Raw genomic sequence first — 26569 nt, 5'->3', positions numbered from 1 at the left:
CCCGGGAATCCTGGGCCCAGCCTTGTTGGGGTTACAAGGACTCTGCCAGACAGGCGAGTGGAAGGGGAGTTCTCAAGGGCAGGGAGGCCACTGGGTAAAGGAAGTGGGAGCAAGGATTTGGATCCTTTCACTAGCCCACTTCACCGGGGTAGTGCAGAAGCCAGGAAAGTTCCCTACAATAACGGGACTATTCCCCTGCTTACATAATCACTAGCCCTGGTTGATCCCAATGACCACTTGGACACATGGCTCAGGGAAAGGGTCTTTTACTGGGGCTGGCTGGACAGGGAAAATGTTGCAGATCCCCTAGGTACAGAGGCTTAAACAGCTACAGTTCAAAGTGATCAATGGCAGCTCCTGTTTGGGCCCCTGGGGCAGCTAAACCCAGAGTCAGGGCTCTTCAGGTGCGGAGCCTGTCTCTATTCTAGCAAACAGGAGCTTTCAGTTATTGTCTCTTTGCAGTGGCTCCGATCCCAGCCACTGCTGCTCCCCAACGCTGAACTACAACCAGTTTTCGTGTCCGGCACTCAGAGCCAGTTCCATGATTTAGATAATGGCATAGAGAGTACATTTACAAGTTTGTGGCTGATACCAAGCTGTGAGGGGTTGCAAGTGCTTTGGAGGATAGGATTAAAATTCAAAATGATCTGGACAAACTGGAGAAATGGTCTGAAGTAAGCAGAATGAAATTCAATAAGGACAAATGCAAAGTACTCCACTTAGGAAGGAACAATCAGTTGCACACATACAAAATGGGAAATGACTGCCTAGGAAGGAGTACTGCAGAAAGGGATCTGTGGGTCATAGTGGATCACAAGCTAAGTATGAGTCAACAGTGTAACAGTGTTGCCAAAAAAGCGAACATCGTTCTGGGATGTATTAGCAGGAGTGTTGTAAGTGTAACCCTTCTGCCAGGCCGAGTTGATAGCAGCAAGGGCCGGCTTTAGTACGCAGAGGTTCCCTCTCATCAAAGCAAATGCAAAACTGGCTTGAGCCCCCAACCAGTGACCTGGGAAAATCTTACACACACCCCTGGGTGCCTCAAAGAGGCAATACTTCCCCTCTCGCAAGCACAGAGTCTCAGTGTAGCAGAGAATCATTAATAACATGAGGTAAACAACATCAGCATTAAATTGGGAAAAGACCACAACTAGGGTTCATCAACCAAACCATGAGCAAAGACCCACCCCAGCAAATTGGGCCATGTCCTTTCCCTCGGGTTCTTGAGTCCCACAACCCAAACGTCTCTTGAGTCCAGCAATCCAAAAATCACCCAAAGTCCAAAAAGTCCAACAACCCAGAAGTCCAGCCCCAGAGTTCAAAAGTTCATCTGCAAGTGTTACTCCCCAGTCTGGGTGAAAATGTGTGTGTGTGTGGGGGAGAGGTAAGGGGCATCTTACATGATCTGAAGCTGACTGCCCCACAGCTCCATAGGGCTTTACTCCAATCCACTCTGCTCTGCTCCACCAGCTGTCCCATGAACTGCTCCACTCCGTATCCCACAAGCAGCTCACACCATCCCATGAACTGCTCCACCAGCCACTCCACAAGCTGCTCCGCTCCACAATAGGTCTTCAGCCTCCCCACTACTTAACACGGTGCTCAGTGATTTCAGCTCATAGCAATTTCAGCTTGTAGTAGTGGGAGCCTCAGTGCTGGTGCACCATAAGGCCAAAGTGAATTCAGCTCAGCACCTGTAGCTAGACTCATCATAGACCCAAAATTAGCTCTGATGCTTCACAGCAGAGAGAGACAGAAGTGCAATTGATGTTTCAGGCCCACACTACCAGATACTAATACCTGCCTCCAGCCTCTCTCAATTCACAGAGTTTTGGAACACACGTCCCTTGCCTAGCAAGTGCTACTTAATTGATGGCAAGTCCCTCCATCATAACAAAAGGCCAAGTAGAGTTCCACTGTCCTTGATTCCCACAATCAGGCTAATAACAATTTATTCTTCCTGCCCCAATAACAGAGACACTCGGGATCCCACAGCAGCCAAAGTGACCATTGGGCAGCTATGGGCTCATGCTAGGTGGGGTGGCTGTGCCTATGCAAATGAGATCAGCCCCTGAAGTTCTTTTCCACAACTTGCCACACCTCACCACCCGATGTCAGGGTAGAGCTCATCCTGACTCTGCTTACATAAGCAAGACAAGAAGTAATTGTTCCGCTCTGCTCCGAACTGATTAGGCCTCAACTGGAGTATTGTGTCCAGTTCTGGAAAGATGTGGAAAAATTGGAGAAAGTCCAGAGAAGAGCAACAAAAATGATTAAAGGTCTAGAAAACATGACTTATGAGGGAAGATTGAAAAAGTTGGGTTTGTTTAGTCTGGAGAAGAGAAGACTGAGTGGGGACATGATAACAGTTTTTAAGTACATAAGAGGTTTTTACAAGGAGGAGGGAGGTAAATTATTCTCCTTAACCTCTGAGGATAGAACAAGAAGCAATGGGCTTAAATTGCAGCAAGGGAGGTTTAGGTTGGACATTAGGAAAAACTTCCTAACTGTCAGGGTGGTTAAGCTCTGGAATAAATTGCTTAGGGTGGTTGTGGAATCTCCATCAGTGGGGATTTTAAAGAGCAGGTTGGACAAATACCTGTCAGGAATGGTCTAGATAATATGTAATCCTGCCTTGAGTGCAGGGGACTGGACTAGGTGACCTCTCGAGGTGCCTTGATTTCATGATTCCATGCAAGGCTTTGTCCCTAGTCCTAGGGCTTCTCTCCTGCTCCCTGCTGCCACGCGGCTCCCACCCCCAAACAGAGCCAGGCCACTCCTGGTTCAGGCCCTTTCCCCTCCCTGCTGTCAGCTGTGGGAGGGGTCCCAGGTCTCAGCCATGCACCTCAGCACAAACACCAACCCTCCCTGCTAGGGAGTGTAGGGTCAGAGTTAAGCTCCGTGACAAGCCCCACACTAACAAGAGGACACCACTCTTATCTAACCCAGGCAAAGCCAGGAGTAGATCCAGATCAGGATCGCCAGCAAAGATTACACAGAACCCCCCCTTTCCCTAATCAGGCTACAGAACACAGTCCCCTCCCCACTCATGGCTAGACACACACACACTCTCTGCCCCTCCCCAGTGCAATCCCCCCGCTTGGATGAGTCCAACCTGCCCATACAGTCCAACCTGCTCATGGTGGGTCCTCTTGCATGATCTCAGTTGTTCGATCAGCTCCAAGCTGTGCACTTGTAACCTCCCCTTTTGCAATCATTTTGCACCAGGTTGGTGATATAGGAGAAGGACACCCTTTAGGGTGAGGAAATAAAAATACAGAAGAGGGGAGAAACCCCTACTCAATATGCATTAGGCAGCATGGCATCAGTGTCACATATTACACAAGTTGTATCCCAGCCGATGTGCAGGAGGGGAGAGAGCTGTAATGCTTGGAGGTGCCAGGATGATGCCCACTGTTGATGAGGAAGATGATGGCTGACGTTTCAGGTTGTGCTGCAAGGGGTGGTGTGAGTGTATGGATGTGCAGATGGACATTCTGTGTTATCTCTAGCTACCTTGCAGGGCTAGAGTGTTTGTGACTGTGCTAAATGTATGAATGTATTATTACCAACCCAGAAGGGTTCCTGAAGTGTGAGTGTTGTGCCCAGGAACATCAGGATTGCCAGCTGAACAGTGATTTTAATAATTCTGGGCCTGGTCTTGGGACAGGAACCTGTCAAATTTCAGAGTGATCACTGGGAATTCTTAAGGAATCAATATCATTATTTCATAGATCAGCCTACTCCTATCTACTCGCCCGCAACGGAGTCTATTTATCCAGCTAGACAGCTGACTGAACATGCCCCAAACTATCTCCCCCTTTCCAGAAACTTCAGGGCAGGGAGTGCTCAATGTGCATCTTCCTAGCAGCAATGATCCGGACACAACTCATTCCTCCCCCTCCTCTCTGGAGATCTCTGACAGAGCTATCCCCCTAGGAGGCATGGCAGTTACATCAGCTGCTGCTTCTCAGTCTGTTCTTCGTTCTGTCTCTTAAACTTCTCCACGTTGTTTCCCATCCCGTCCCCACCTACTCATTGGTGGTCGGTAGCTAATTCTGTGTCCTTGTCTGGGAGTGGCACTCCAAACTCCAGCTAACCGGGTTTGTGCAGAGCATTGGGGCAGGGGAACGGAAGGGAAAGGAGCTCTCTACCCAGCCCTACACTAGCCAGGGGAAGGGAAAATGAAATAGGGAGAGGAATGATGGGAGCTGCGGTCCCCTGCTTTGCAGATCCATCTCCCCAGGCACTGCCACACAAAGGAGAGCTCTGTTTCCGCTGCACAACTTTGCTTAGCCAAAGTACAGAAAGATACTCTTGAAGACTTTAAAAATGCAGCAAAGCATTATTTTTGAAAGGAAAGCAATGATGATAAATGGCCACTTTGAAAATGATTATTGCTGTCTTAATGGATATTTACATGGGATTTTTTTATTTGACAATATAACAATGAAGGCTGCTTTTATCTGTCTTAGTTAACAGGACGTTATGACACTCAGCTTGTTTCATTGTAAGAGTTCTGTTGTGTGGGAGGTTCTAATTCTGCTGCCTTTTTGAATAACCCCTCAAAGAAATTCTAGATGCAAAGAGCTGATGTTCAGTAATTATATTAAAAGCCCTAAAATGAAAGATTTCTTTCCTTCTCTCAACATAAAACATATTTTACTTCATTATCCGTGCTTCTTGGAATAATCTGCTAAAATTGCTTGCAGCACTTTTTATTTTGTTAATAATGACTAACAAAATCTAGAAGACTAAATATAAAAAGATAGTTTCATTTAAAGACACAATCAGGCATTGTTTAAAAATTCAGATCATGGTGACTCATATACAGGACTGCGCAGCTGGTGCTGTTTATTCTTCAACCTGCGGCATGAATTCAAAAGACATGTCTTAAGCACAAACCAGGAGTCCTCAGATAAACATCCTACTTCTGTTTTATTTATTGTAGATTTTTTTTTCTTTCCTCCACATTGTTTCGGTACTTGAGAAATGTTTCTTTAGAGATTTCTCAGGGCCAGAGTCAGTGGGACTTATTGTGTGTTCTCAACAATAAGAGCAAAGGGTCCACAACCTGACCACAAGTTACTTACTACATGGCATTGAAAAGTACAAAAGGTTTGGCTACTGTCAGCACTTTGGTCTGACTACCCAAGATTCAGCTTTTACCAGTGTTTGCAACTCAGAAGGATCCTAATTGTAACTCTTTAAAAGAGCTGAGCAAATTGTGAGACATTTTCTGTAACTGTTCTTTCAAATTCTACACAAACGTGAGTACCACATTTACAGTCATTTCCTGTTTGCTTTCTGGAAGCATTTCAGTGTCCTTGCTTTCCTCACAAATACTGGGGGACAAAAAGAGAACTCAAATACACAAATAGTGGGTGGAAGTCCATTTTGAGTTGTATGACCATTTGTAAAAGCCAGTTTGTAATATCATTTACAGTTCAGGCTGAGGCTGGGTGGGATAGTTACCAAAGTTACTTGGTACGTCTCTATATCCTGACTGGATGACCTACATACCAAACCAACAGTACGACTAATTTTTGTAAATTGTACTTGAATATAAAATGGAAGGGTCACAAAGAATCATTATTACATAACAAGAGATAGCTTCATTGTTACATCAGATTCAGTTGCAATATTTGCAATTTGAATGATATATAGAGAAGAATTAGTCATAGAAGAAATCTGCAAATAATTTCGAATAACAAAAAAGTTTTAAGCATTCTGTGATCTGTTCAGGCAAGTCACACGAAGAGAAAGAGTTCTATTTCGTCAACGTATTACTAGAATGTATTACTAATTGTGGACTAGTGCCAAAGCTCTACTCATTACTTCCCAAGTGTTCCCTAGTCTTTGAGAGAAGAGATGGTTAAAAATCTTGACAACACCAGGGAATATAATATCAGGTGTCTAAATTCTCTCACAAACCTGCTGATTTTTCTTGGCTGAGACTGAATGCACTGGGAATTCAAATTTTGCAAAAATAAATGTTGTCCCTTTCCAATATAACCCATAATTTGGGTTTCAGACTGGGTTTTTGACATCCACCATATCATTCCCTGGTCTTGGCTGATTGTATTATTAATAACATTTTGTAAGAGAGACAAGGTGGGTGAGGTAATATCTTATATTGAATCAATTTCTTTTGGAAAAAGAGACAAGGTTTTGAGCTACACAGAGCTCTGCTTCAGCTCTGTGTAGCTTGAAAGCATGCCTCTTTCACTAAGAGAAGTCTATTCAATAAAAGATATCACCTCACCCAACTTGTTTCTCTAATATTCTGGGACCAATATGGTTACAACTACACTGTAAACAAAAGGTGAATAATATTTTTAAGTCCATCAAAACAAAGGAAATAGAAATACATTCTTTCACCTTCCTCAACCTGTCCCCAACATTTACTATAATGTGAGAAAGGTGTCACATGCCATGGGTTGGGAGGGATGGGTGTGTTACGTGCATATTGACAGTTACAGAGAACTGGAGTTGTTGATGCATCATGAGCAAGGTCAGGAGCTTTAAGCTGGGGCAATGGAGAAAGTGGCTGGCATGCTCAGAGCTCAAGTATGAAACTGCAGAAAAACCTGAGAGTCTCTGGATTAAGTTTAGAAGTGTGAGCAACAAGGGTGATGTCGTGGTGGGAGTCTGCTATAGACCACGGGACCAGGGGGATGAGGTGGACGAGGCTTTCTTCCGGCAACTCACGGAACTTACTAGATCGCAGGCCCTGGTTCTCATGGGAGACTTCAATCACCCTGATATCTGCTGGGAGAGCAATACAGCAGTGCACAGACAATCCAGGAAGTTTTTGGAAAGTGTAGGGGACAATTTCCTGGAGCAAGTGCTGGACGAACCTACTGGGGCAGAGCTCTTCTAGACCTGCTGCTCACAAACCAGGAAGAATTAGTAGGGGAAGCAAAAGTGGATGGGAACCTGGGAGGCAGTGACCATGAGATGGTCGAGTTCAGGATCCTGACACAGGGAAGAAAGGAGAGCAGCAGAATATGGACCCTGGACTTCAGAAAAGCAGACTTTGACTCCCTCAGGGAACTGATGGGCAGGATCCCCTGGGAGAATAACATGAGGGGGAAAGGAGTCCAGGAGACCTGTCTGTATTTTAAAGAATCCTTATTGAAGTTACAGGGACAAACCATCCCGATGTGTAGAAAGAATAGCAAATATGGCAGGCGAACAGATTGGCTTAACAGTGAAATCCTTGCTGATCTTCAACACAAAAAAGAAGCTTACAAGAAGTGGAAGATTGGACAGATGACTAGGGAAGAGTATAAAAATATTGCTCGGGCATGCAGTTGTGAAATCTGGAAGGCCAAATCACACCTGGAGATGCAGCTAGCAAGAGATATTAAGAGTAACAAGAAGGGTTTCTTCAGGTATGTTAGCAACAAGAAGAAAGTCCAGGAAAGTGTGGGCCCCTTACTGAATGAGGGAGGCAATCTAGTGACTTAGAATGTGGAAAAAGCTAATGCACTCAATGCTTTTTTGCCTCTGTGTTCACGAACAAGGTCAGCTCCCAGACTACTGCACTGGGCAGCACAGCATGGGGAGGAGGTGACCAGCTCTCTGTGGAGAAAGAAGTTGTTCGGGACTATTTAGAAAAGCTGGATGAGCACAAGTCCATGGGGCCGGAAGCGCTGCATCCAAGAGTGCTAAAGAAGTTGGCAGATGTGATTGCAGAGCCATTGGCCATTATCTTTGAAAACTCATCGCGATCGGGGGAGGTCCCGGACGACTGGAAAAAGGCTAATATAGTGCCCATCTTTAAAAAAGGGAAGGAGGAGGATCCTGGGAACTACAGGCCAGTCAGCCTCACCTCAGTCCCTGGAAAAATCGTGGAGCAGGTCTACAAGGAATCAATTCAGAAGCACTTAGAGGAGAGGAAAGTGATCAGGAACAGTCAACATGGATTCATCAAGGGCAAGTCATGCCTGACTAATCTAATTGCCTTCTATGATGAGATAACTGGCTCTGTGGATGAGGGGAAAGCAGTGGACATGTTGTTCCTTGACTTTAGCAAACCTTTTGGCACGGTCTCCCACAGTATTGTTGCCATCAAATTAAAGAATTATGGGCTGGATGAATGGACTATAAGGTGGATAGAAAGTTGGCTAGATTGTCAGGCTCAATGGGTAGTGATCAATGGCTCCATGTCTAGTTGGCAGCCAGTATCAAGTGGAGTGCCCCAAGGGTCGGTCCTGGGGCCAGTTTTGTTCAATATCTTCATTAATCATCTGGAGGATGTGTGGATTGCACCCTCAACAAGTTTGCAGATGACACTAAACTGGGAGGAGAGGTAGATACACTGGAGGGTAGGGACAGGATACAGAGGGAACTAGAGAAATTAGAGGCTTGGGCCAAAAGAAATCTGATGAGGTTCAACAAGGAGAAGTGCAGAGTCCTGCACTTAGAATGGAAGAATCCCATGCACCGCTACAGACTCGAGACCGAATGGCTAGGCAGCAGTTCTGCAGAAAAGGACCTAGGGATTATAGTGGACGAGAAACTGGATATGAGTCAACAGTGTGCCGTTGTTGCCAAGAAGGCCAATGGCATTTGGGGCTGTGTAAGTAGGGGCATTGCCAGCAGATCGAGGGATGTGATCCTTCCCCTCTATTCTACATTGGTGAGGCCTCATCTGGAGTACTGTGTCCAGTTTTGGGCCCCACACTACAAGAAGGATGTGGAAAAATTGGAAAGAGTCCAGCAGAGGGCAACAAAAATGATTAGGGGACTGGAACACATGACTTATGAGGAGAGGCTGAAGGAACTGGGATTGTTTAGTCTGCGGAAGAGAAGAATGAGGGGGAATTTGATAGCTGCTTTCAACTACCTGAAAGGGGGTTTCAAAGAGGATGGATCTAGACTGTTCTCAGTGGTAGGAGATGACAGAACAAGGAGTAATGGTCTCAAGTTGCAGTGGGGGAGGTTTAGGTTGGATATTAGGAAAACCTTTTTCACTAGGAGGGTGGTGAAACACTGGAATTCGTTACCTAGGGAGGTGGTGGAATCTCCTTCTTTAGAAGTTTTTAAGGTCAGGCTTGACAAAGCCCTGGCTGGGATGATTTAGTTGGGGATTGGTCCTGCTTTGAGCAGGGGGTTGGACTAGATGACCTCCTGAGGTCCCTTCCAATCCTGATATTCTGTGATTCTATGATTCAATAGTCAGAGGGAAGGTCATTGAACTGATTGGCTTTGTACAGACTTCAGGAGGGGGCTGGGGTGTCACCTGAGAGGAGCAGATGCCACTAATCAAGATGTGGGACATTTAAGGCAGGGCGAGGGCTGGGATAGAGAGGAAGGTCTGCATCTTTGAAATGTTGCAGAGAAAGAATGGCAAGATGAGAGGGGAGAATGAGAAGAATGTGTTGAAGCTGAGACTCTAAAGCCCACCCAGACATTTACATTACCTGCTTTTTTTTTCTCTAGTACAGACATATTGGATACTTTTCTTCATTTATTAAGTAAACTAAGTGAAATTCAAATTAGTAATATACATAACAATATTCTTCATACCTTTGTATTTGACAGCATCATGAATGAAAGTAAACCATGCTTGCGGTACAAACTATTCCAGGCTCACAGTATGACACGGTATAGCATATATATCATCTATGGTGCAGTCACAAATTATAGGGCTTGATCGTGTTCATTGAGAGTAGGGAAGAATAATTCCCTCCATTGCAGGGATTGTTGGGTGAAGTCCTATGGCCTGTATTATAAAAGAGGTCATTTGTGTCAGTAGCTCAACAGAGCTGCCTCACTTCTTCCATTTGACCACCTTGCGGGGTCAGAGCTCAGCAACCATCATTTTTAAAATTCAGGTTGGGTACAATTTACTATGGTGGACAACACATACCATTAAACAACCATAATTGCAGGTCTTCCCGGTGTATATATTCCTAGTCACTCTTTCCAGACAGCTTCATTGAAGGGACTAAAGTATTTATCAGTTACTTTCTATTGAAGATTTACCAACGAACTGTCTGGAGCAGAAGTTTGGGTATATACTTCCAATCCCAAAGCTTGTGCAACACTGCATCCCCTTTGGTTTGTCACTGCCCTGAAATGCTGGCTGTTCCGTACATTCAGATAGTATCAGGAGCTGTCAGTTCTGTGAAAAACGGGTGGCCTAGAAAAGCCAAATGTATTTCATTTGAACTCTATGAACAGTCATTCATATGTAAGTGTTCTCAGAGCGCCACTGATGAAATTTTGAGGTAGATAGTGGACTAATTAGGGGTGCAATCCTGCAAACACTTAGCAATGTTCATTGTTCCATCAGCTTCAATAGCAATGCAGGCAGGGACAAGGATGCAACAGAATACACTGAGGCCTGAGTGCACCTACAAACATATGAATCTAAAAAATTGCCTGACCAACCTAAGAGAAATGCTCAGAACAGACAATATTTGGGATTTTACTGATTATTTTCAGTTTTCATGAATAAAGCAGCACATGGAGGTGATTTATTAAGGGTCACGCAGATACTCACACCAGTGATCCCACTGAGGTCATGAGAGTGAGTAATTGTGAGACAAATGAATATGAAATGACTAAACACAACAAAAGCTCATGTAAGCAAGCATAGTCCTGCCACAGGGTTCACTTACCGCTAGCAGTGCCTCCTTGTGGCCACATCTGGGATTAGCTCTATTCGGGTCTGATGATCCCTTCCTTGTACCATGGCCCCTCTCTCTCCAGGACTCAAGATGCTTCTTCTTCATGACTCAGCCCTCTGCCAGGTCACTACAGTCCTTCCCTTCTGGGGAAACACAGTTGCTGCAAACCAGCTGTCCAGTTGGCATCTCCAGCACTCCTGCTGGTGGAACCCAGCCCCACCCACTACAGTGGGTTCCAGCCCAGGGACCCTGTAACAAGCAACCAAGGTCTGCACAGGCCTACCCCTTGTTGCTCTTTCCCTGGGGCTCTTCCTACCTAGTACTCCCCGGCCTCCTCTGGGACTGACCCTTCTTCCATGGCTAGAACCCCAGGGCTGATTCTTGCTCCTGGGTTTTCCCTTCCCCTCCTCTCTACTCCTAGAGAGAGACTACAGACCCTCTCCCTGCATCCCCCTTCTGCTGCGCACTTCTGGCCCAGCTGGGCTTCTTGTTCAATTAGGTCTGGCTGTCCCGCCAGGTGCAGCCAGATACCCTAACTGGCCCGTCAGGCCCACATTAACCCTTTCAGGGCCAGTGTGGGGTACACACCCCATTGCAAGCCCCAAAATTATTCATTTGTTATGTATTAATGCAAAAGTTCACCAGTCATAGTTAATAGCCCAAAGAAAGTGAATGCAGTTTCTACATGAGACAACAGCAGTGCACAACTTCTGTAACAAGATTTGTTCTTGTGCCTCAAGAAACACTTTTAAATGTAAATCTAGGTGTAAGAGTAAGTTTTAAATAATTTTCAGAAGCAGTGTCAATCTGTTCTTTATAAAGAATGCACTGCAACTTCTAGCTGTAATACACCACAAAATTACACCTTCAACCTACATTTTGCAGTTTATTTCCTTTTACAGACTGCATTAAGCATTCATACCAATGTAGTATCTTATGGAAAAGAATGATTTGCTGAACTCTTCTGTTACTCTTTCCTGAACATGCATGCCCACATTTCAAAGCTCTACCTGGAGTTTTAGCCACACAGCTAGAGCTGACTTTAATGGGAGTCACACAGCTAAAGCTCTGTGCAAAGCTTTGAAAATTGAGGAGATGAATTATAGAATCATAGAATATCAGGGTTGGGAAGGACCTCAGGAGGTCATCTAGTCCAACCCCCTGCTCAAAGCAGGACCAACCCCCAACTAAATCATCCCAGCCAGGGCTTTGTCAAGCCTGACCTTAAAAACCTCTAAGGAAGGAGATTCCACCACCTCCCTAGGGAACCCATTCCCATGCTTCACCACCCTCCTAGTGAAAAAGTTTTTCCTAATAGCCAACCTAAACCTCCCCCACTGCAACTTGAGACCATTACTCCTTGTTCTGTCATCTGCTACCACTGAGAACAGTCTAGATCCATCCTCTTTGGAACCCCCTTTCAGGTTCCAATCTTGAGGAAAGACTAAAGATAATTTCTGCTAAGTGGTTGCACCTTTTGCTTAAAAAACAGAAGGATGCATTAAAAAAAAACCCCATGTAGCCAATATTAATGACATGCTCCAGACAGAGCCAAGTCAGGGAGCTGTGAAGAGGCGGTCAAACAGTTCTGAAAAGCACCACACTAGGAACTGAAGGAAGCATCTATAGTTACATATGGCATGTGTCACCTGACTGATGACCCGACATCACTGAACCTGGCCCCAGGAACAGTGGAGAAGAGTGGTACTACGGCATCTGCTAGCCAAGACAGAGGGTTGGGCCTATGTAGAGAGTCCCAGGGGTCACTAGCTGCCCAATACTAATAGCTCTTTTGAGGCACTGCCTTCCTTTGCCATGACCATGAGCCAGTGGTAGGGGAGAAGAGCTCCTCCTTTCCTGTTCCCAGAGGCTTGGGGACAGCGGTGACACTCCTGGGCACTCCATGAAGACCAGGGACAGATGAGTGGAAAAGTCCTGTCCCTCTAAGGGGTGGGGAGGGGGTAGGAACAGCTCTGGTTTGGGTTAATCAGGTGTTTGTGGGCCTCCTGGTTTCGGCAGAACTCAGCCCCACTATGACTCTGGGTGGTTCAGGTGCTGTGCTGATTGTTGTGAGTGATCAGTTGCCAAATTGTCTGTGGTGTCACCCAGAAGCATAGCACAAGTTTGAAATACAGACAGTATAGAGCCAATACATATAACTTTAAATACAAAAATGATACATGCATACAGATAGCATAATCATAACCAGCAAGCTTCTGGACAAGCTAGTTCCTGAATCCAGACTTTTAGTAGCAAGGATTCATAGAGGGGCAGTCTGGGGCTGGCATGGGGAGAAGGGCCCAAACAGCAACACCTTGCCCCTGGACCCCACAGTCTGCTCACTAGCCACCCACAATGGCATTGCCATCCAGCTTCCTCCCTGAGGCATTAGGATGGATCCTAATCCAAGGGCAGCGGGGAGAGGCAGGAATGTGGTGTGAAACAGGAGGGCCAGTGGGAAGATCTCAATAGGGCATGATGTGGCCAGGGCAGTTGACAGGCCAGGATGGCAATGGTAACCGTTGGGTTTTGCAGGGATTAGGATCTCTGGGACCTACTTATGGAACAAATGGGAATAGAACAGGCACCAGTGTGCTCTAGAAAACAGGGAACCTTGGACAGAGTGAGAGGCTCATTGTGTTATTAACAGCAAGCAACCACCTTGTGATTTTTTCTCGGTCAAATGAGTCAGATCTTTCAGAGATAGTGGGGGAGGGTTTTCAAAACTGAAGGACTGAATGATGTACTTTCCTCTCAGCTTGGTCTTGTGGAGAAATAATCCCACTGAAGCTAGTAACTATTCAGAGCCGTGACCCCATGCACACCATGTGAATCCCCCATGTGTGAAGGTAACAGGGCAAGAGTTCAGGATTCAGCCCCCATGTATCAATCCTGGATGGAAATCAGTCTCCTAGGAACCTATCGTGTAACGTTTGTTGTGTAGTACAGTCTGAAGGCTGGAAGTTGAACCTAGACAAATTCAGGATGGAAATAACATGTAAGAAGGAGAGTAAATTAACGATTGTAACAATTTAACAAAGGTGACAGTGGATTCTCCATCTGCTGGTGCATTCTCCAACAATCTTTTAAAACCAAAATTGGATGTTTTTCTAAAAGCTCTGTCCTAGGAATTATTGTGGGGCAGGTCTGTGGCCTGTGTTATACAGGAAGGAGGTCAGACTTGATGATCAACATGGTCCATTTTGGCCTTGGAATCGATTAATCTATGACCCTATGAATCAGAAACATTCAACACACTCTACCAAGAAAAACTACCCGCTATAAAAAGATCCAGCTGTCTCAGCTATTTTCTACCAGGCTCCCACCACTGTGTCATGCAGGGGAATACAAATCTGAAGGATATTCGTGTCTACAGCAAAATCCATCGGAAAAATCATTTTGAGCCTCTCCATGATATTGCATAATGACAGGTTTCAGAGTAGCAGCCGTATTAGTCTGTATTCGCAAAAAGAAAAGGAGTACTTGTGGCACCTTAGAGACTAACAAATTTATTTGAGCATAAGCTTTTGTGAGCTACAGCTCACTTCATCGGATGCATTCAGTGGAAAATATAGTCAACACATTATTACAGTCAACACTGTATTTTCCACTGAATGCATCCGATGAAGTGAACTGTAGCTCACAAAAGCTTATGCTCAAATAAATTTGTTAGTTTCTAAGGTGCCACAAGTCCTCCTTTTCTTTCCATGTTACTGGACCTGCTATTCCCCTCCGCCAGAGCCTCGGGAGCCCGAGCTGTGTGTACATCCACCACCTGCTTCCAGTTCAGACAAGGCCAGTGCCCTGGCTGGCTCAGGATGGGCATGATACCTCTCCTGGCACTACAAGTGATGCAGAGCTTACATGAGAACACACACAGCTTTGTGTTTTTCCTGGTGCAGAGGGTGACCTGGGCATGGCAGTACTGTCAGGGTGGCTCTGTCCCCCCTTACAGTCTGGCACAGGAGCATAGCATGTGGCTGGAATGCTGCTGTTCTCTATGGGTGATCCCTGGCTAGCTGAACCGACACAAGCAGCCGGCTGCAACTAAGAGCAGCCATGAGAAAAAGTTGGCCTCAGCAAGACCCATGTTTGGCAAATGTCAAAGGCTAGTAAAGGAATAATTTCCCACCGCCCGCAACGATGTGACTAGCATCACTTGACTGGACCATAGGGACCAAGCCAAAGACTTTCACTGTAGTTCTCAATTTTACTACAAAGCAGATAACACAGCGGCTGCTTTTCTCTTGGTAATGTACTGACCAGCTCATAACCGAAATACCAGAGCCCCCTTCCAATCAGGGACAAGGGGAAGAGAAACACATGACAGCACTTACTTGGACTGTCTACTAGACTGACAAGTTTCCTCAGAAGTTATGCTGGAGGGAGAAGCAAAGTAGTTCATAGATCAGGCACTGTGAAAGAGACAAGAAACAGGGAGTCACATATGCGGTTCATCATATGTGTTCATCATGATGCAATGTTAACAGTGGAGTGTCTCCAGGCTGCAGCTTAGCATCAGTGTTGTTTAATATAGATTGGAAAAGAAGGTGAATAGTGAAGGAGCAAAGTTGCAGACCACACGTTATTTAGGTTATTCAAGACCAGAAGAGACTGAAGAACTTCAAAGGACCTAAAAAAAGGCGAGTTAATTTGGTAACAAGACAGCAAACGAAAAGTGGTTTTGATAAATGCAAAGTGTTGCACATGGAGGGGAAAATTTGAACATTTCGTCCTCCTTACTGGGTTCAGAAATTAACCATACCAACTCAGGAAAAGGACCTGCACATCACTGGGAGTGCTCAAAGACTCAATGTGCAGCAGCAGTCAAAGACAAACAAACACTCCTGGGGCACATAAGGAATGTCTCTTTGAGACAGTGACCAAAGTTGAACACAGTATTCCAGGTGGAGGGAGGGTTAAAAAATATTTTCAGTACTGTTTCATCCCATTCCTTACGAAATGGGGTGGGCGAGGGGTGAGGAAAATGATGAGAGGCCTGGAGAGATGTCTCTAGGAGGAGGATTGAACAGATTAGGACTGTTTACCTTGCACAGGCGATGATGAAGGGGGGACCCGACAAAGGTAAACTAAATACCAAACAGGGCCATGAAGGGAGATTGCAGACTTAACTTATACACATCCTGTCTAATAGACCAAAAACAAGGGAGGGTTCTGTGAAAATGGCATGGAGCAATATTCAAACAGATTCATAGATTCATAGATACTAAGGTCAGAAGGGACCATTCTGATCATGTAGTCCAACCTCCTGCACAACGCAGGCCACAGAATCTCATCCATCCTACGAAAAACCTCACCTATGTCTGAGCTATTGAAGTCCTCAAATCGTGGTTTAAAGACTTCAAGGAGCAGAGAATCCTCCATCAAGTGACCCATGCCCCATGCTACAGAGGAAGGCGAAAAACCTCCAGGGCCTCTTCCAATCTGCCCTGGAGGAAAATTCCTTCCCGACACCAAATATGGTGATCAGCTAAACCCTGAGCATATGGGCAAGATTCACCAGCCAGATACTACAGAAAATTCTTTCCTGGGTAACTCAGATCCCATCCATCTAATATCCCATCTCAGTGGATTAGGCCTATTTACCTGAATATTTAAAAATCAATTAATTACCAAAATCACATTATCCCATCATACCATCTCCTCCATAAACTTATCGAGTTTAATCTTAAAGCCAGATAGATCTTTTGCCCCCAATGCTTCCCTTGGAAGGCTATTCCAAAACTTCACTCCTCTGATGGTTAGAAACCTTCAACTAATTTCAAGTCTAAACTTCCTGGTTACCAGTTTATACCCATTTGTTCTTGTGTCCACATTGGTGCTGAGCTTAAATAATTCCTCTCCCTCTCCTGTATTTATCCCTCTGATATATTTATAGAGAGCAATCATATCTCCCCTCAACCTTCTTTTAATTAGGCTAAACAAGCCAAGCTCCTTAAGTCTCCTTTCATAAGACAAGTTTTCCATTCCTTGGATCATCCTAGTAACCCTTCTCTGTACCTGATCCAGTTTGAATTCATCCTTTTTAAACATGGGAGACCAGAACTGCACACAGTATTCTAGGTGAGGTCTCACCAGTGTCTTGTATAATGGTACTAAAACCTCCTTATCCCTACTGGAAATACCTCTCCTGATGCATCCCAAAACCTCATTAGCTTTTTTCACAGCCATATCACATTGGAAGCTCATAGTCATCCTATGATCAACCAATACTCCAAGGTCTTTCTCCTCTTCCATTACTTCTAATTGATGCGTCCCCAGCTTATAACTAAAATTCTTTTTATTAATCCCTAAATGCATAACCTTACATTTCCCACTATTAAATTCCATCCTCTTACTATTTCTCCAGTTTACAAGGTCATCCAGATCCTCCTGTATAATATCCCGATCCTTTTCTGAATTGGCAATACCTCCCAGTTTTGTATCTTCTGCAAACTTTATTAGCACACGCCCACTTTTTGTGCCAAGATCAGTAATAAAAAGATTAAATAAGACTGATCCCTGAGGAGCTCCACTGGTAACCTCCCTCCAGCCTGACAGTTCGCCTTTCAGTAGGACCCGTTGCAGTCTCCCCTTTAACCAATTCCTTATCCACCTGTTGATGTTCATGTTGATCCCCATCTTTTCCAATTCAACTAATAATTCCCTATGTGGCACGGTATCAAACGCCTTACTGAAATCTAGGTAAATTAGATCCACTGTGTTTCTTTTATCTAAAAAATCTGTTACTTTCTCAAAGAAGGAGATCAGGTTGGTTTGGCACGATCTACCTTTTGTAAAACCATGTTGTATTTTGTCCCATTTACCATTGACTTCAATGTCCTTAACTAATTTCTCCTTCAAAATTTTTTCCAAGACCTTGCATGCTACAGATGTCAAACTAACTGGCCTGTAGTTACCCGGATCACTTTTTTTGTTTTGCTTTCTTAAAAATAGGAACTATATTAGCAATTCTCCAGTCATTTGGTACAACTCCTGAGTTTACAGATTCATTAAAAATTCTTGCTAATGGGCTTGCAATTTCAGGTGCCAATTCCTTTAATATTCTTGGATGAAGATTATCTGGGCCCCCCAATTTAGTCCCATTAAGCTGTTTGAGTTTCACTTCTACCTCTGATATGGTAATATCTACCTCCATATCCTCATTCCCATTTGTCATGCTACCATTATCCCCAAGATCCTCTTTAGCTTTATTAAAGACTGAGGCAAAGTATTTGTTTAGCTATTGGGCCATGCCTAGATTATCTTTAACCTCCACTCCATCCTCAGTGTTTAGCGGCCCCACTTTATCTTTCTTAGTTTTCTTCTTATTTATATGGCTATAGAACCTTTTACTATTGGTTTTAATTCCCTTTGCAAGGTCCAACTCCACTCGACTTTTAGCCTGTCTCACTTTATCCCTACATGTTCTGACCTCAATAAGGTAGCTTTCCTTGCTGATCCCTCCCATCTTCCACTCCCTGTATGCTTTCTGCTTCTTCTTAATCACCTCTCTAAAAGGCTTGCTCATCCAGCTTGGTCTACAACTCCTTCCTATGAATTTTTTCTCCTTTCTTCGGATACAGGCTTCCGATAGCTTCTGCAACTTTGTTTTAAAGTAATCCCAGGCCTCCTCTACCTTTAGATCCATAAATTCTTCAGTCCAATCCACTTCCCTAACTAATTTCCTTAATTTTTGAAAGTCAGCACTTTTGAAATCAAAAACTCTAGTTGCAGATTTATTTTTGTTAATCCTTCCGTTCAGTTTGAACTGAATTAGCTCATGATCACTTGAGCCAAGATTATCCCCTACAACCATTTCTTCTATGAGGTCCTCGCTACTCACCAAAATTAAATCTAAAATGGCATCCCCTCTAGTCAGTTCAGCAACTACTTGATGAAGGAATCCATCAGCTATCACATCTAGGAAAATCTGAGCCCTATTATTATTACTAGCACTGGTCCTCCAGTCTATATCTGGGAAGTTAAAGTCTCCCATGATCATGCAGTTTCCATTAGTATTTGCTTTATTAAAAACATTTAAAAGGGCTCTATCCATATCCAAATTAGATCCGAGTGGTCTATAGCACACCCCAAGCACTATTGTAGGAGAGGCTCTACTAGTAATCTTCCCCAATGTAATTTTTGTCCAGACGGACTCTGTCTTATCCATTGCATCGCTTCTTATTTCTTTACATTCTACCTCATCATTGATATACAATGCTACTCCACCACCTTTATCTTTATTTCTGTCTTTCCTAAACAGCACATACCCTTCAATACCTGTAGTCCAGTCATGACGACTATTCCACCATGTTTCTGTTATCCCTATAATATCTGGTTTCACTTCTTGCACCAGTAGCTCTAGTTCCTCCATTTTTTTACTTAGGCTCCTCGCATTGGTGTACAAACATCTTAATTTTTGCTGTTTGGCCTTGCTCACATTTTGTACCGTATTAGGCACAGTCATTCTACAGCCAGTATAACCTATTAGACTAGTATCCACACTGGCCTCACTCCTTATATACATTCTCCTCCCGACGGCTGTATCCTTTCTTACTTCGTCTTCTTCCCTCTCAATGATAAAATCTGGTGTGGAGATTACCTGGACATCTCCCAACCATCTCCCCCAAATTCCTAGTTTAAATCTCTCTTTATCAGTTGTGCCAGCCTCCATCCTAGAAGTCTATTTCCTTCCCTACTCAGATGAAGTCCATCCCGAGAGAACTGTACTCTGTCCATGAATGCATGGCATACTTTTATACCCACAGCATAATTAGCCTGTGGAGCTCATTACTGCAAGATATCAATAAAGTCCAGGGCCTAGCAGGATTCACTGATCATTCAACATGCATATGGATAATGGGAACTTCTTTGGTAATACCTTAGCAAAGATTAACAACAAAATAAGAAATTGGAAGGGGTATAAACTTTCATTCTTCAGGGCATGAGGCAACCTCTGAATATCAGGCATGTGACAAATGTGGAAGTGCACTTTGATAATAAATAATTCTGGATCTGCCCCTGCCGTGGTGTGTCTATGCCACAGAAGGCAAAGGATATTTCACCCTATAGGTCGTCAGGGTAGCAGAGCCTGTTTACCTTGGGAAAGAAGGAGCAGACTCTTTTTACTACTCACCTAACAGCTGACTAGGAAGGGAAGAAGCACAGGTGTTCAGATACCAGAAGAATAGCAGGCTGGTTGGCACATGAGTCCTGATGTGAGCATGGAAGAATGGTGAGATTCTATCCTGAGACCCATGAAGGCAAGAGGCTGCACACCTGAGTGGGGCAGAGGAACCACTAGCTCCATAAACACGACAGGGAGTCTGGAGGAATTTCCCAGGTTATTCCCTTATTTCCCACTTCAGGGTCTTTTGACGATCCCTGTGAAGGCGTACGTAGTAACTACTCTCACAGATGGATACTGGGCTAGGCTGACCACTGCTTTGAACTGGAATGGCAACACCTAGCTTAAGAACATAAGAATGGCCATACTAGGGCAGGCCAAAGGTCCATCCAGCCCAGTATCCTGCCTTCCATCAGTTGCTAATGCCAGGTGCTTCAGAAGGAATGAACAGAACAGGGCAATTTCAAGAGATCCATCCCATTGTCCAGTCCCAGGTTTTGGCAGTAAGAGATTTAGGGACACCTGGCACATGTGGTTGTGTCCCTGACCATCTTCACTATCCTCCATGAGTTTATGTAATTCCTTTTTTCACCCAGTTATCCTGTTGTCCTTCACAATATCCCCTCCCAATGAGTTCCAGAGACTGAGTGTCTGTTGTGTGAAATACTTCCTTTAGTTTGTTTTAAACCCGCTGCCTACTAATGTCAGATGTGTTAATTCTCATCCATGTGTTGTTAACAAGACATCTGTGAGTCTGTGCACTACAACACGGATGAGAAACACAAGGAAGCCCTTTAATATGAAAGGGTCTTTCAAGGGCCAAGGACCAAATCCATGGGGGATGTTAAGAACTTTGGGGAGATACTTCTATTAATAGGGTGGGATGCTCTGCAGACCACTTAGGGGAGTGGTAGGCAACCTGAGGCCCACGGGCCGCATGTGGCCCAAGAGGGTAATCCGCTGGCCAGCCACGAGACAGTGTTTACATTGACTGTCCACAGGCACGTCCTCCCGCAGCTCCCAGTGGTTGCGGTTCACTGTTCCCAGCCAATGGGCGCTGCGGGAAGCGGTGCGGGCTGCAGGGACATGCTGGCTGCCGCTTCCCACAGTTGCCATTGGCTTGGAACGGCAAACTGTGGCCACTGGGAGCTGCAGGTGGCCGTGCCTGCAGATGGTCAATGTAAACACTTTCTCACGGCCTTCCAGCGGATTACTCTGATGGGTTGTGTGCAGCCCGCGAGCCGCAGGTTGCCCACCACTAACTTAGGGTGATCATCTCTGAGTGGTACATTTTTCCTCCAATCTGAATTTATCCAGTATTTGAAACATGAATTTGCTTTCTTGGCTGTAGGAGAACAGAGAATGTAAAAAAAAAATCAATATTTGTCAAATGGAAAAGACCAAGGCCCTTATGGAAAGACATTTTAGTTTTTCAAGCCTCAGAGTACAACAAATAATGGAAATCTGAAAGCGTGCTGTGAATATCCCTTTAGGTATAAACATTAATGATTTTTTAATTTTACTTTTTGAAAAATACAGCAATTGTCAAAATCTTTCTTAAGCCCTTTACTGCATTTGAATACAATGTATTTCATATTTTGTTCTTAGGTAATTAACTAGACTGTTGTGTATAATGAGCTGTGCAACAAGTTGTACCTAGCCTCACTACACTCTAAGTAGAAACAATTGCCAATCGGTAGGAATATTGGTTTCCATTTAATTAGGGGAAGAAAAAAGATAGCTATCAGACTAAATGTGAACAGGGAAAATCTGTTATGAATATTTACAGTCTCTGATGTGTTCAGGGTATAAATCTGTCTGCTTTTAAATTTAAAAATATAAATGGTGCTTTGATACTCCAGTAACTTCAGAGATACAAGTAAAGCCTTTGCCACAAAGAACAGTCTTATTATTCTGTTTGTGTTTTAGTCACAGTGAATCAATCCCATCAACATGGAAATTAACAGCTCTGCTTCAATCTACTCCCGTATTAAGCCACAGTTTTGATCCACATAGGTGAGTTTTATTCTAAATCATCTTTTTTGTTATATATATAAACAAACACACGCACTATTGTACAGTCTGACTGAAAAAGTCCTAGCTACCTAAGTTTAAATTGAGAAAGAAAAGACATTATTTTTATAGAGCATCCCCACCCATGTTGTGCTCCCGTCAGTGATTGGAAGTTGGCTAAACAGACCATGGAGACCCTCTCTGAAAACTGTATTTGCAGTGTAACTATTTTATAATGCAACTTTTCATTACACCATCATCACCTGCCAGCCTTCATACAAGGCATAATCCAGCATCCATTGAAGTTGAGGGTAAAGCGCCCATTGACTTCAGTAGGGCAGGATCAGATACACCGAGATGGCTCTATACCCAAATTATGCATCCCACTGTTCTGGGTTCTCAAAACCCCCTATTAAAATGTGTTGGTGAAATGCCCTTAGCACCAAGGGTCTTATGGTGTATCTACCCTAGGCAAAGTGGGACAGCTGTTGTCACAGACCTAGCTGAGCACTCACCAGACTGGGATCCAAACACTAGATCCCATGTTCTTTAAGACTCTGTTCAGACTCCAGAGTCCAGGCCCTGCCCCTGGTTCAGGGTCTCTAGGCACTCTCGGGGTGCAGATCCTCTGCCCAGCTCCCTTTCAGAGAACTGAGACCTTGCAGTCCAACTGCCCAGCTCCTGGCACTAGTGCTGAGCCCTCAGGCTGTCTTGTAGCTTGACCACACCGTCTCCCAGAACCCCAGCCATGGGGCACTCTGGGCCCACAGGGTAACTTCTCAAGAGCCCAGGACAGGTGTAACACAGAGCACACACTCAGACACACTTTGCACAGCAGTCTCACACACCACTGCTCTTTCTTTAATAGTACGATAAACACACAGATCTAGACAAAGATAATCAATCCTCTGTGCATGTCCCTGCCTCAGTTTCCTCATAACTCCAGAGTTTTCCTGGACCCCTGTCCAGGTATTACTCTGGGGGCAGCCAGGGTCTTTCACCTGCAGGGCAGGGCTCAGCTTCCAACCAGGGAGCGTTTCTCTCTCCCCCTCACCAGATCAGCTTGCTTGGACCTTGGCTGGTCCAACAGCTAAGGGCGCCCCCTGCTGCTATGAAAGCATGCCCATCTTTTCCCCCTCTCCTTTCCAGAACGTCCTGCAATCTTTCCCTTTCCCACACACCTGCTGTGGGTTTAAGGACAAGCATGAACACCTTGGGTTTTGGGTCTGCATTTGGGGGTTTTCTAACCTCTCCCCTTCACATGCTCCCAATAGCGTTGTGGAGAAAAATGGGTTCTTCCAGTTTCAGCCAACTTCCTTTGTATATCCGCTGTGTGGTCAGAGTATAGGCATGAAGGTTACCTACTCTCCATTACCCGAGTCTGGTGGCTATATGCTACCAGCCCTGTCAGCCCACACATAGAGGCATTCAATGATACAGCAACGCTCGTAGTAACAACTTCACAATATCAACCCGAATTCACAAGTGGTACAAACAGATTCTCCAAACTGTCGAACTGAAAACTCTGCCACAGGAATGCCTGATCCCATGCAAGCCTGGCAGGAGCTCACACTCCAGGGAGACCCATCACATTCGAACGTCGCCAGGCCTAAGGAGCAGGGATCAGGGGAGTGCAGCAGCTGCCATCACTATCATTTAACATTTGCGTTACAAGAGCACTTTAGTGGGGCTGGAGCCCATTTCTAAGCACAGTACAGCTACATACAAAGATCCAGGCCCTGTGATTGGCAGCTGGGAGATGAGACCAGAAGCATGAAGCCTGACTTATTTCCTGCATCACTAGCTGGGAGGGAGGAGGCGAAACAACAGCATCTCAGGAACCTGGGGAAGGAGGAGGCTCAAAGTGGAGGCTTTGAGATCAGTCTGGAAAGAACTCGTTAGAGACTTTGCAAGGGCAGGAAAGGTGACAGAAGCCAGATTGGATGTGTTGGAGGAAAGACATTATTTTAAATTGCATATTCAGTGGGCTCAGTGGGGAGGGGAAGAAAGGGGGATAGAAACTCAAACTGAGTCTACCAAGAGAGTAGCTTGGTAACTACCACTGAGTCTAGCCCATGAGAACAGGCCAGATGTTACACTCCCAGAACACTCCCACGGGAGTGAATAGAGAGGAAATCTGGAGGCACCTCTAGAAATTTCATAGTATTGTAGCTATTAATTGAAGCACCCTCTAGAATTCCAGAGCAGGGATATAATGCTCCATTACGTTCTGTAGCTTGGTTCAAACTAACCTACAGAAAGATTGTCATGCAGACCCAAATTCAGTTGGACTGTCCCACCAGGGTGTAAACAGCAATGTCAAATCACACATGCTTTGGATTTATTGATATTATTTGTATTTTGGTGGTGCCTAAAAGCCTCAACCACAGTGGGGACCCATTGTGCTAGGCGCTGTATAACAGCAGCCTGTTCCTGCCCCATGGAACTTGCAGTCTAAAGACTTAAGACAAGATGAGATAGACAAACACCACAAAAGAAATTTGCCGGAAGTTCAGAAGTGGTGAGTAGTTCCACTGACTTTAATGAGACATAAGTACCCTGTCTGTCAGGGGCCAGGGTCTTTATTCATTAACTTTACTATTGGTGTTTATTTGTTAACTTTTGGACAGCAGTGCTGGATGGATAAACTTTGGTTCCCCATCATTATGGATGTGCTGGAGACATCTATAGGATGAATGAGGAAAAAAAGTTGTGAAAGAGGTGATCACGGCAATTACAGGCCAGTAAGCCTGACTTCAGTACCAGGCAAATTAGTTGAAACTATAGTAAAAAACAAAATTGTCAGACACATAGATGAACATAATTTTTTGGCAAAAGTCAACATGTTTTTTGTAAAGGGAAATCATGACTCAATAGTAAATTATGAGCTTGAATTCAGTGGAAACTTCTGCAAGTGTAACCACATCACGGTTACCAATCCTCTATGGAAAAGCAGATGCCTAAGATCTGAGAGCGCCCGTGATTTGCCCACAGCTTGCATTGGCATTAATGGGACATCCACACATGTATGCAGAAGTCAGTAATTCCCCTTTGTTCCTGCAATGGGGCGAGGTTCAACCTGGCAAAGTCTCTGTATAATCCTATGTTCCCCTTCCCCTACCCCAGCAATGGCTCATGGTGTAAGATCTGCACTGATATATTGGAAAGGGTTCAGAAAAAAGCCACAATACCGGTTCCAGGTCGGGAAAACCCATCCTACAGTAAGACATTAGCAGCTCAATCTACTTAGTTTACCAAGAGAAGGTTAAGAGGTGACTGGAACAAAGTCCAGCTGTGCTGACATGAGGAGAGGGTTTCTGAGAGTAGAGGGCTCTGTAACTTGGCAGGCATAGGCAGAGTGAAACCCCGTGGTCGGAGGCTGAAGAGAGACAAATTCAGAGAAGACACAAAGTGCAGTTTTAACAGTGATGGTATCTGATCATTGTAAAAATGAACATGGGGGAGCAGCCACCCTTTGAAGTAGTTAAATCAAGTCTGGGACCTTTCTAAGGCAGATCTGCTCTAGCTCAGCCTGAAAAACAGGCTTGATGCAGGACCACAAGAGTGAAATTCTCTGGTTTGTGCTCTATAGGAGGCCATACTAGATCATCACAGCGGTCCCTTCTGGTGTTAAAATATCAGAATCTAGGAATACTGAGACGAGCAAGGATTTGTTCCAATGTAGCTTGCTGCAGACATCAAAGAGAGAAGTTTGCTGTACAGCTTTCTGCTTCGTTTTGCCTAAACATTACTAAGAACTTTAGCTTTTCTTCCTAAGCAAGGCTAATAGAAATCCACAGGTAGCCAGAGCGAGAGCTGATTTTGCAGTGGGTGGCAGTGTACGGTAGAGTGGGAATAGAAAGGCTGGTGGAGGAGACAGTGAGCAATTCCAGAGAGGTTCACCTTTGCTTCTGCATCTGACGCCACCACTGGCACATCTGCAGTGCCCACATGCCCAGACTTGTTTTTCCTTTTAGAAAATAAAAGTATTTGTAGCGTTTTAGAGACCTGTGATGGCTGTGCTTGTGACAGCACCTCACCAGTCCAGAGACGCACTCCTACCCCCACCACAGGGACAGTACCATGAGCACTGGGAATGTTCCCCAGGCAGCCACACTAATGTGTCTCTGTGTCATTCTGGATGGACCATGGTAGGGAACAGAGTAGTTCCCGTTCATGCCCAGTTGAAGCCCTGACCCTTCTGGTGGAACTGCCAGCAAAGCAGCTAATTAGTGCCAATTGTTGTGGTGTTTTTTGTAATGAGAAGTGGAAACATTTATCACAATTAACAGCCCCAGCCAAGCAAACCCTACTGGGCAAAACACTTCTGCTTCCCCGCGCTGGTGCTAATCGCCACCAGCTAGAATAGCGCCCAGGAGAGCTCTCCCAGTCCAACCAGCGCAGAGCAGCCTCTCTGCAATGGCTAGTCTCTGCACGGGCCATTGTGCGGCTCCGAATGCTGGGCGAGCTCGTCCACTGCATCACAGCGGACAACTGTGTAAACACGTGATAGCTGCCAGGCTGCAATACTGTCAGCAAAAGGCTTTCTTGAGAGAGAGCCGTCTGAATACTTGACTTTGAATAGCCAGGAAAAGAGAAAGCAATTGGGTCAGGGTCACTGGGCTGCAGTACGCTGGGACCCAAGCCTCGCGGGGCTTGTGGCCAGCGGCGTGCGAGCATCCAGAGCATACTTGTGAATCTGGCCCAGGCCATCTTCTCGGACAAAAACCATTCTGTTCTGCTGCACAATTCAATCTGTTAATGTTCCTTTATGTCTTTGCTG

This window comes from Dermochelys coriacea, chromosome 6, assembly GCF_009764565.3.
Source record: "Dermochelys coriacea isolate rDerCor1 chromosome 6, rDerCor1.pri.v4, whole genome shotgun sequence".
Classification (NCBI taxonomy): domain Eukaryota; kingdom Metazoa; phylum Chordata; order Testudines; family Dermochelyidae; genus Dermochelys; species Dermochelys coriacea.
The sequence above is the reverse complement of the archived record's forward strand: the minus strand, read 5'-3'. Positions refer to the sequence as shown.